Source organism: Hakea prostrata, chromosome 1 (assembly GCF_041222555.1).
Source record: "Hakea prostrata isolate BN-2017 chromosome 1, UWA_Hpros_2, whole genome shotgun sequence".
In the NCBI taxonomy this organism is placed as follows: Eukaryota; Viridiplantae; Streptophyta; class Magnoliopsida; order Proteales; family Proteaceae; genus Hakea; species Hakea prostrata.
In genome coordinates, this window is record NC_142600.1 from 58,234,746 (window position 1) to 58,247,866 (window position 13,121).

Genomic DNA, 13,121 nt, shown 5'->3' on the forward strand with positions numbered 1-13,121 from the left:
TCTTCAATATCTGATTGCACTATTGCAGGTGGTATCTATCTATTCCAATATGACTCAACCAATACTGTTCATCTATTTAATATTAGCAAGACTTTCTTTCATGGATCCTATCAATATCATCTTATTTTCTTCAAGGAAAGCTTTACAAAGAGAGAAGTCTTGTAACTCTATGCCCGAATACAGATAAATATCCAGCACAATCCTTTGAAAAAATTTAGGCATAACAACTTCATGCAGAGTCCTTCCAAAGGTTGATCTCCCAGATGGATACAAATTCTGTGAGCAAGACGTCACAGCAGATAAAGCCGCAGACCAGTGGCAAACCTCATTGCTCACTGCAGAAGGGTATAGAACTTGGAGCTTAAGGGTTTAAATCATCCAGACATGTTTCCCTTGACCCAATTTTCAGGCTCATAGGGTGAGAGGCGAAAGAGATTGAAGTACTATTATTTATCACTGTCAATAATGATAGAAGCAGGAAGAAAGAACAAAGCCAGTACCAGGATCAACGATGAAGGAAGACCTTCAAAATCCTTCAGTGCAGGAGAAACTCATAAGATGAAGATAATCTTGGAGATTCCTTGTTTTAAGTTTCAAATAAAGCAATAAACTTTATGCCTGTATACTCATGCACTACAATACACATAAGGAAATATAAACTCACACCAATCTCAATGAAGAATATGAAAATGATAACTGGCCAGAACTTCTACCTGGTGCTCCTTTTGTTTCCCTCCATTAATTGGTACTCATGATAAAGAGGAGTGCCCTTATCATGAGTTATGCTGAGATAACTGAGTTGCAGTGGAAAGATATATGTCCATATTTCTGCTTCAGCTAGTAACATTTATTTTGGTTAAACTCAAGCTTGATTGTTACTTTCTGATGTAACTAGAATAAGATGTTTTTTAATCAGAATTAAAATCTTACTAGGTTTTCCTTCTAAGGATTTATTTGCTTGTTCAACATGAAAATGAGGTAATAAATTTATGGAAGGATGGCTTATCTACTCGACCTTCTTTTGAGTATTACAAACAAGTGAACAATGAAAGAGAGAGAGGCTCAGGTTTTTTCGAAGGAAACATGTGATAGTTTCCAGAGGCAATTGAAGCAATGGGAAGTTGCTCTTCTGCAGACCGTGGTCTTGATGATGAAGGTAAAGGCATCCAGGACCCCAAATTATAAGGTCGCATAGTGGGATTAACAGAACTGCCGCTGATTTATTCACTGCCAGAACTGATCCAGGTGGGATAGGTGAAGTGAATCTTAATTCCGCAAGATGAGTATGAGGTGATGAGAAATCTATACCAGTTTGCCTTGATCTTTGTGTGAGGGGGGGGGAGACATGGGGTGCAAACTTCAGATTCATAACATTGGATCATATGCGTGAGGAGGCCAGGAAGACGTGCAAACTCAAATAGGCCACACCTAGGGTGCTACCGGAGAAAGGCTATGTTATTTTCAGTTCAATAGTTAAGGTGATATGGCAGAAATCTGGCGACGAGGACATAGCAGTGGGGTCTCAGCTTATCCGTTTTCAACAATGAAGGCCAAATTCTAACGTGCATGAAAATCAGCAGCATTTCTGGTGTGGTTTCATTTGCTGAATCTGCCTAGAGTATATGGAATTATATGAACAAGCAATGCAGAAAATTCACCTCAAACTACAGAAACCAGCAGAAGACCGATTGCTACCAGGATCAATACAATAAAGACAAAATATAATCACTACAACATGTTTTATTTTTTTTTTTTTTTTTTTTTTGGGGGGGGGGGGGGGGTTCTTTTTACATTTGAATGAACAACATGAAGAATAAGAAGAAGAAGGGGGGATATAGAAGAAAGAGTACCAGATGGGTTATCTCAGCCCTGGTCTCTCACCCACAGCCATGATACAAGATCTCAACAAATTTCGCCGAATTTCAGAGATCTCAAGGGTACCAAGCAAGGTGCAAAATTTCGCTCCATGTCACCATTTTGTCACCCATCAAAACCCCGATATTTTGGCGATATGTCACCAAAATACGAGAATATTTCCGTGAAATTTCGCCCCCCCAATTTCGGGGGTATTTGGGATCATTTTGAGCTAGTTTTTGGTGTCTAGCCTAATTTGAGGCCAATAAATACACTGAAATGTTATTTTTGCCTGAAAACTAATGTAAAGGGATGTTCTTGATCGGCACATGTCCGCCTATATGGGGGCGAAACTGGAAGTCCAAAACATTAATTTAAACAAATGTAAATATGCCAATGATGCAAGAGAACACAAAGATCTCCATTAAATTGCAAAAAAAAAAAAAAGGAACAAGTGATCCCATCATCTCAATACCAAACAAGTAATCAAGTACATATAACATACCATGTACAATAGTCAACAGTACAAGTATAAAAAAGTGTAGGCAAGTAAATAGTGATCACATCATCAAAATACCAAGTATCGCCCTGTTTTAGCGACGTATCGTCGATATTTTGTAATTCCGTTTTCGCCAGGGGTTTTGTGTCACTACTTACCAAAACACCGAAATATCGCCAAGTTTCACCAATATTTCTTACCATGGTACCACGCCTAAACCAGTAGGCAATACCGAGATGAATCATATGGCAAAATCTCCGCGAGATCTCACGCTGAAACGAGATATAGAATATCGGGGGCCTTTGTAATTTGGGTCTTTAAAAGTCGTTGAAATTTCGCTCATTTCCGAGAGCCTTCATAGGCGAAATTTCGCCCCATTTGGTGGATTTTGCTCAAATCTCTTGATTTTTTATTTGATTATTCTTGTTCTTGCATGGATCTTACTAGAAAATGCGTGCCTTTGGTGGATCAAGCCTCATTTCAGCTAGATTTGGGAGTTTTTCATCCTTCACGTATACCATTCTTCTCTAAGCTAAATTTTGAAAATGCATGTTAGATAGTTGTTCAATGGGCATGAAATAATATATGCTAAACATCGTGAGCAGCCTACGAATTCACAAGTGGCAAAAAAAATTTCACAAAGTGGATTACTTTTTCATTTTTTTGAGTTAAAAAATATATTTTCCTACATAGAGAATCTAAGAAATATATATATGACATACAACTTGTATAATGATGGAATAAATATAGGTTGAACTCCATAGGCTGATCTACTGTCTCATAGAGTCAAAATATTTTTTCCACCCCAATAATTATTTATTTTATTTTTTGAAAATTAGTATAATAATTATAAAATTTATAAATAATCATGAAATATAGGGAAGAATACGGAAAAGAGTTTTGAAAATTATAGAAAATATAAAATGAATTTCTATATGTTTTTGAAGTGTTGTTCATATGGTTTCATAACCGGTTTTGCTATGGGCAGCAAATTTTATTGCCAACTAATATAAAAATGATTTTATGTTTATACATGGGTAAGGAGAAAAGTACTAGATATGTATAAAATTGTTTTCTTTGTCTAAAAAAAGTTATTTTGACTTATGCACATGGTACAAATTTCAGTGAAAACAACCAAAATATCAACTGAGATCTTAGTTTTTCAAAAAACCAAGATGAAACTTGGATGGAGTCAAAAAAATCCCAAGTTTCGACCAAAACTGGTCGAAACCTTCTAGTCGGTTTATTATTATTATTATTATTATTATTATTATTATTATTATTATTATTATTAATAATAATAAAACTCGTCACTTTCGGTCGAAACCTATGAGATTTCGTAAGTTTCAATTGAGTTCCACCTGTTTCGACCCCAAATTGGAGTTTTCTCTTGCTTTTGTGATTTTAACCCCATTTTCACCCTAAATCAGCAACTCATTTGCCTTCAAACACATCATTTGCTCCTCATTTGGGGATTTTGGGAGATTCTTACAAGGTTTGTTCCAATTTCCCATTTTTATTTTTGATTTGTTCATGGCTCAAATGATCTTGTACTGTTATGAAACTAAAATATGTTTAATTTAAGACTATCATCTATGATTGTGTTGTTAAATTTATTTTTTTCATTAATGCTAGTATTTTTTTTTTTTTAAATTTAATGTATGTGAGACACCATTACTTGATCTACACTCTGATGGTGTTGAATTGAATTTATTGTTGTCAATTATTTATTTAAATTATTTGAAAATTATTAAATTTTTTCTAAATTTTTTTATAAAAATTCAAAAAATGCTAATTTTATCTTCTATTTTATATTTAAAAATAGGAAAATAACCTGACCCAGATGGTCCAACTCTTACAGCTCTAGAGGGACCAGCTCTTGCACTGCCTTTGACTCTCTCATGCTCCTACACCAGTGATGCCCTACTCTGTGCTAGCATCTGCCTCAAATCCCTAGCCTTTGCACACATATGTTAATAGGATCCTCATCCTCATAGTCGAAATCAGAATCAAAAAGAAAAGAAGGCCCTCACTACCTCCTTAAGTGCAGCCCCCACTCTGTCTTAATTTTCCATCCTCTTTGTTCCTCCCTTCATCTGATCTTTGAATACCCCTACTACCTCAACCGATACCTATGACACTAGATAACATCTTTCGCACCGCTAGTCAAGTGTTGCATAAACCTAGTGAAGCCACCTGCAAGAAACTTCTGGTGGAAGAAGTTACACTAGGTCTTTTACTTATCCCATCCACCAGTGTGCAATATTGCCATGCAAGGTCACCCCTAGGAGGTGTCTCTCTGAGCTCCCTCTATGAGAACTCCCCTCCCCTTGCATTTGGTAATAAGAACCCCTCTCCCCCAACTTTTGTGATCCTAATCGCCTCATACTCCTTGACATTATCACTGTTGAATACACAAAATGATTGCACAAGGATTGGAATCTCAGTTTTGACCAGGCTAGAAACTGAGATATATAGGTTTCGACCGAAATTTTGGTTGGAACTTGGAACATTTCAACCATGTTTTCAACCCTCATAGATCATGTTTTCATCTGCATTCTTGCCTCCTACCTATTTAAAGCATAAGAAACACAAAGGAACTAAAATTTTGCTTAAAAATCACTGGAAAGTTATCATTCAAGTATACTAACACAAGATTGGCTCCAAGAAGTACAAATTGTATTGCATACAACATAAAAATAAGCATACATCAATAAACAATAGAAAATTACATATACAAGTCAACAAAATACAATAACCAACTACAAACTCCCTTGCTTCAATTCTATGTTGAGTGTCTGGCTGGTACCAGTGGATGCATCCCCAATCTATAATAGTACTTCAAATGGTGGATGAAAGTTGGCCATGACATGTTATGCCTGAAGTTGTCCATGCACTGATTCACTACGTTTCCCATAAGTGTAATCATCAACATAATGTAGATATCCCATCTTAGAAAATGTGTCATAAGGGAAGATACTCTGATGGACACCTGCTCTGGAAACTGGCCCAATTGGTTATGAGTACCCTAATCGTACTGGAGCTGGACAACTAGCATTGATGGAACTCCAAAGATGGAGTCCGCCAATGATGCATAGGTTGCCGAGGCTGTCAGTCCATCACCATACTATCCATACCCATATGTAAACTGCATCTTGCTGCCATCATAGTCATACGACAAGGCAACCAAAGCAGTTGGGGCACCACTTAGGCGATTAGGCGACAACGTGGCTCCTAGGAGCACGCTCACTTGTTATGATCTGAAAATATGAATGAAAAAAAAAAAAAACCAAATAAAGAGGAGCAGGCTATTAGCAACAAATAAACAATGGAAAGTAATACCAGCCTTTATACTACAAGGTAGTTTGAATGTGTTATTCCTGAGGTTGACACTGAGAGGGGGTTTGAATCAAGGTCACAAAATGACTCATTCAATTCCTACAAATATTTATCACACAGTCATGTACAAGCCCCACCAAACTCAAAGGCTCTACCAACTGTGAGCACTCATGCTACAGACAACACACTTCACAAACAAGGACTCGGTGATGTAAACCCAATTTTAGGGTTAGGGTTTCTTGGATGAATTCCCCAAAATTTAGGGTTTGCCCAGAATCTTTTAGCAACTAATCTCAAAATCCCATGTGTTGATCTAAAGTAAAAGAAATATTAATGGAAAGGAATATGGGTTGTTAAGGAAAATCTAGGATTTTACTAAATTCCCACGGGGAGACTTTGGATCATTTTTTTTCGCTAAAAGGGTCATTTTATAACGAAAAGAAGAAAAAGAAAAGAAATACAGCAATTAGTACCTACCTTGCTCACCCGCAACAACAGTTGCCCCCAATACACCCTTCCTCACTGGTTCCTACTCATAATTGACAACAACTAAACCATTAGAAACGAAATGAAGGATGTCTAGATGCATCCAAATCAAGATCTTTAAGAAAATCTTCATAACAATAGTTACAAAGCAGCACTATCCTCTCCCAATGGGAGGCTCTGATGCACTGTGGATACTTTCTCTAAAGCTGCATCTACCTTCTTGAATTCCTCTGCCAAAGAACCCTTTTTACTTGTTACTACTTTCTTCACTGCGTGAGCCTTCTTCGGACGACCAGGTTTCCGACAAGGAGAACCTTCAGCCCGCACTGATATAGACGAAAACGAAAGTGGAAGAACTACTTTCAATTGCAAAGTTTCATCATTAGCCGAACTCTCCAGCCTGGACGAATTCTAATGGGCCCCACAACAGTCCAAATCATCCTACCTAGTTCCTTCAATGGCCGAACTTCTAATCATATTTGCAACTTCAGGTCCCACCAATGAACACCCCAAAGAAGGGTTTCCAATTTGCTTACAACTCTTACCTGCAACAAGCACTTTTTGAAATTCAAATGGAGTGGCCGAACCACTTTCGAGCTTATCTGTAGGTCCCACTAGTAAACTCCTCAAAGGAAGTTTACCAATTGAATTAAAACACTTTGCCGCCTCTAAGGAATTTTGAATTTCAAAACTAGAGTCCACGGCCAAAGAAGCTGCTTCAAAATTATTCAAATTATGTTGGGCCCCGCATGACCCCACTTAAAGCTCCAAACTAGAGTTCACGTCCAATGCAGCTTCTTCCAATCTAATCGAATTTTGTTGTGTAGAAAAGTCTTCCAAAAACCGAATTCTGTTCCGTAGAAGAGTCTTCCACTCTAACCGATTCAGCAAGGGCCCCACAAGGCCTCTCATGAAGCTTTTCAAACAGTTCAAAAGAGTCAATATCCTTAGGGGCCGAATTGGGTGGAAGTTGGTTGGTCGTGCGACCAACAAAGGTAACCACTTTTTTTGAAAGATTACCAACCAACATTGAACTCTTGCCCTTGTCTAAAATTTTTTGAAGTTGAAAAGGATCACTTTCAAAAGAGAGAGAAAGATCAAGAGAAGAGTTCTCGCTAGACATGATCACCACATCAGAGGGAACCAACCTTGTTGATTTGAAATTTGAATTGAAATTTGAAATTGAATTTTCCACATCCTCATTGGATGAAATAGAGTCCTCTAAACCCGCCACCTCTAGAGCCACACGAATCTGATGTTGGAGTGAGCTTGGAGTCAACACTCTCACACAGTCAGTAGGAATCCCATCCACAATAGGATTATCTGCTGGGAGGTTTTCTGCAGGAACGATAGAGGGCTGAACCTGCAAACCATCCACAGAATCGTTTGAAGCAAACCTACAATGAAGACCCAAGTGGCCTTCTCGATTACACTGTGAGCACCGCAGAATATCATCCTCAAAAATTACCTTCTGAAGAAAACTAAAAACTCGAAGAGTTCCTAGTTCAAGGCGCTCAATCTGAACCTCATTTACTCGAGCAACATCGACCTCCAATTCAACCAAAATTCGAGCATAATGACCAATAGAACCAAGACGAGTTCGTCTATCAAGAGAAACAGGTCTCCCAACAAATTTTGCTATAGAAAGAAGCACTTTGTCATGCCAATACTCAAGGGTAAATCAAGGAAACAATCCCACACCAATTTACCCGCTGGTTAAGGAGAGTGGATATAAAATCCGGGCTCCATCGCTGAAAACGGATGTATTGCTTTCCAACATTCCAAAAACCTCTGCGCCACACCTCAGTCATATCTGCCTCACTATGAAACTGAAAGATGATAAACCCTTTCCCTAATGAATATAAGATCACCCCTTGAGACAATTTCCAAGCACCCCTAGCTAGCTCTCGCAATTCATCCATGATAGTGTTGCGAAAATTAGCTTGCCCAATCAACGAAAAACGGAATTGATTTCGTTGCAGCTCGTATTCCTATTGCGGGATTACAATCCTGCGAAACTTACCCGCTTGTATAGGAGAAGGGAGGGAATCGATCTCAGGCAACAACGAACTCCCCACTACTCCCGCATAAGATTTGTCCCCATTGGTAGGCACCTCTGGAGGCTTCAAACGCAGGAAGACCAATTCCCTAGGCACCTCCGAATTTCCTAGAGCTTCCATCTCCTCCATCTCACATCTTCCTTTTTCCTTTTCAAACCTAACCCTCACAACCATTACAACCCTCATTCTTTATTCAAGAAAATATTATCATCATTATAATGATGCTGCCCAGGATGAATTGCAAGAGCTAGCTAGGGGTGCTTGGAAATTGTCTCAAGGGGTGATCTTACATTCATTGGGGAAAGGGTTTATCATCTTTCAGTTTCATAGTGAGGCAGATATGACTGAAGTGTGGCGAAGAGGTTTTTGGAATGTTGGAAAGCAATACATCCATTTTCAATGATGGAAGCCGGATTTTAATATCCACTCTCCTCAACCAGCGGGTAATTTGGTGTGGGTTCATTTCCCTGATTTACCTCTTGAGTATTGGCATGAGAAAGTGCTTCTTTCTATAGCAAAATCTGTTGGGAGACCTGTTTCTCTTGATAGACGAATTCGTCTTGGTTCTATTGGTCATTATGCTCGAATTTTGGTTGAATTGGAGGTCGATGCTGTTCGAGTGAATGAGGTTCAGATTGAGCGCCTTGAACCAGGAACTCTTCGAGATTTTAGTTTTCTTCAAAAGGTCATTTTTTAGGATGATATTATGCGGTGTTCACGGTGTAATCGAGAAGGCCACTTGGGTCTTCATTGTAGGTTTGCTTCAAACGATTATGTGGATGGTTTGCAGGTTCAGCCCTCTATCGTTCCTGCAGAGAACCTCTCAGCAGATAATCCTATTGTGGATGGGATTCCTACTGACGGTGTGAGAGTGCTGACTCCAAGCTCACTCCAACATCACATTCGTGTGACTCTAGAGGTGGCGGGTTTGGAGGACTCTATTTCATCCAATGAGGATGCGGCAAATTCAATTTCAAATTTCAATTCAAATTTCAAATCAACAAGGTTGGTTCCCTCTGATGTGGTGATCGCGTCTAGCGAGAACTCTTCTCTTGATCTTTCTCTCTCTTTTGAAAGTGATCCTTTTCAACTTCAAAAAATTTTAGATAAGGGCAAGAGTTCGATGTTGGTTGGTAATCTTTCAAAAAACGTGGTTACCTCTGTTGGTCCCACGACTAACCAACTTCCACCTAATTCGGCCACTAAGGATATTGGCTCTTTTGAACTGTTTGAAAAGCTTCATGAGAGGCCTTGTGGGGCGATGGTAGGGTAAAAATTACTTTAAATTAACTTGGGATGAAAAGGATCAATCTAAAACTAATGTGGGAAAGCTCAATTAACCCAAATCAAATGGGTTGGCATAATACTCAAATGAAACAAAAGATAAAGAAGATTTTAAGATTGATAGGAAAAGGGAGGGAATATCCTAAGGTTAACAAAATTGGTATGGGTAAGGATCTGAGATGTTAAGAAGATCAAGAAAAAATAAGGGAATTAAGTATTCAAATGGAATGGGAAGTACCTTAGATAACGGAGGGAGGGATGGGAGATCTTGCAGTTGCAGCAAAGGTACAAAGGGATTTGAGACTTGCAGTTGAGAGGAAGGGATAGGGGAACCTTGCAGGAAGGGGAGGAGTGTTCTTGCTGGATTCTTTCAAGAATCTTGATTTTCTTCTTTTTTTTTTTTTTTTTTTTTTTTTTTTTTTTTTTTTTTTCCTTTTCTATTTCAGTTTGCCGTAAGTTTCAGAACTAAAAGAAAACAGAAATTAAAAGTTCAAACATCTAAAGCACTCTATTTCAACCTCAACCAATGGAGGAAATTTGTTTATGTTGTTATACGTCATATCTCTATTTTGTTTCTTGCAATTTGCCACTTTGTCTCCAAAGTTGTTGCATCTATTACTTTATGATAAACTCTAGTATAGGATTATAGTCATCTTTAACGATTTTTGTTTTGGTGGACTTGCCAACATGAGTTCTTTTGTTGCTGCTCATCAAGACTCACTGGATTTGTTGAAATTTCATTTCAATTGATCTTCACTATATTTGAACAATCCCGTTAAGAGTACCCAAGTCCAGTTTCAATATGAGCAGACCTCTAGACGCTCCAAATCTCGTCTACACATTTTTTCTTATCTTAGTAGAAGTACAATGAATCAGACAGTCGAAAATCAAGTGACTGAGACTACTCATTCTACTACTAGTCGGGTAAGAGACAATGTGCTAGATGAGATTTTAAGCGTTCAAAGGTCACCTTATATCAAAACTAGACTTGGGTACACTCAAGGGGAATGTTCAAATGTAGTGAAAACTAATGGAAATGGAAATGCAACAACTCTTGTGAGTCTTGATGAGGAGCAACAAAAGAACTCATATATTGCTAAGACCACCAAACTAAAAATGGGGGGTAAAGATGATTATACTAGAATTTAAAGGACAGGGCTTTAATGGGTATTATTATGGATGCAACAACTTTAGACACAAAGTGGCAAATTGCTAGAAACAAAATAAAGATGTGGCATTCAACAATAACATCAACAACTTTGCTCCATTAGCTGAGGTTGAAACAGAGTTTTAGATGTTTCAAGTTGGGACATATTGTAGCATATTGTAGGATCATTCTTCCTTCACAAAGGAAGAGAAACCCCAACAGAAACAAGCTCAAAGGCATGCAAAAATAATTCAAAGAAAGACTAAAGAACCTATTATTGTATCACATAAAGCAATATAGGTTGAGAAAGGACCAAAATAAATAAATAAATTTCATTGGTTGTGCAAACAGCTCTCAAGGCTAATAGTAGTGAAGCACCTTGGATTTTTAAAAGTGGATTTTTCACCCGATATGATAGGTGACAAGAATAGGTTCACAAGCTTAGACGCAATAAAAGGTGGCTTGGTTAGATTTGGCAACAATGATGGGGCCAAGATTGAAGGTAAAAGCTTAGTTAAGATGGACAAAAGGAAAGCTAAAATCCATTAATGTCTTATATATGAGTGAGCTAAAAAACAATGTTCTTAATGTAAGCCAAATTTGTGATGGTGGACAAGAATTTCTTTTTGCTAAAGAATGATGTATAATCAAGAAGACAAGGAATGGCAAAACAATGGGTCAAATAACTAGGACTACAGGAAGCTTATATGTCTTGTCAATGCTAATGAAGACAAGTGCGTGGTGGGTCAAGAGGATGAAAGCTTGCTGAAAGCTTACTATGGCATATATGATGTTGGGGTATCTAAATTTCAAAAATCTTGCCAAGATCAATAAGAGGAAAGCTTTGAGAATCTTCCAAAGATGAACAATCCCGCCAATGATGTATGTGGTCCATGTAAAAAGGGGAAGCAAACTAGAGCCACTCACAAGCCCAAGGAGTATTACCCATGCAACCACCTTGATTTGATTCACACAGACTTATGTGGTCCTATGAGAATGGAGGCTATTGGAGGAGAAAGGTACTCCATGCTTATCATTGATGAATGCACAAGAATGACTAGGATATCCTTTCTACAAAAGAAGACACAAGCATCAGACAGCTATATAGTTTTCAAGAAAAGAGTTGAAAATGAAACAGGGAAGACTATAAAATGCCTAAGGTCAAATCAAGGTAAGAAACATACATGAAGAAAATATTCAGAATTTTGTAGTAAGCATAGCATAATCCAACATTTCAGCTACTACAACTCCAAAACAAAATAGAGTGGCGGAAAGAAAGAACCGAACTGTTCAAGAGATAGCAAGAACAATGCTCTCTGAAGAGTATCAAAAAGGTTCTGGAGAGGAGTCTACAATTCAGTCCACATCTTAAACAAGTGCATGATGAGACCAAATGTAACAAAAACTCAATATAAAATGTGGCATAAAAGGAAGCCTACCGTGAAGTATTTTAGAGTGTTTGGATTGAAATGTTTCATCAAGAGAAAGGAAGAAAATTTGAGAAAATTTGATGATAGAGCTGATAAAGGTATCTTTTTGGGTTATTCTTCTAAGAGCAAAAAAGCATACAAGTCTTAACAAAATACTTGGAAAGATTTGTAGAAAGCTCAGATGTGAAGACCGGTGAAAATCTACCTTAGCCTAAATTTATTGTGACCAAGGACCCTACATTTGACAATGTTGAAGATAATGAAGAGTTTGAAAATGAGACACCACATGTAGTAGAGTCTGATGAACATGAGCCTGATGTAGAACCAAAAAGAGATGAAAGGATAACAAGTGGATAAAAGTGCATCCTCCAAATGAAATATTGGCACTCTAAATGAAGGGATACAAACAACAAAGATAAAAATAAAATAAAAGAAGATTGTTTTTTCACTAATAACTCAAGAAGAGCCCAACAGTTCATGAAGCTTATAAAGATGAAAATTGGGTGAAAGTTACGAATGAAAAGCTTGACCAAATAGAAAAGAACAATGCTTCATAATTAATTACTAGACCAGCTGACAAGAATGTCATTGGCACCAAGTGGGTATTTAAGAATAATATGAACGAAGAAGGGCAAGTTGTTAAAAACAAGGCTAGATTGGTGCGCAAGGGATATGCTCAAGTGGAAGGGATAGATTTTGATAAAACTTTTGCAACAGTGGCAAAGTTGGAATCCATTAGGCATTAGGATGTTCCTAGCTTGGCAGCCTTTAAGGGGTTAAAATTTTATCAAATGGATGTAAAATCAGCCTTTCTAAATGGTGATTTAGAAGAGCTGTACATTGAGCAGCTAGATGGATTTGAAATAGGTGATGATCCAAATATGGTGTGCAAGTTAAAGAAAGCATTATATGGTCTATAGCAAGCTCCAACAGCTTGGTACTCAAGACTTGACACTTACTTGCTGCAATTGAGTTTGAGGAAAGGAACAGTAGATAGTAACCTCTATGCCATGGCTAGGATT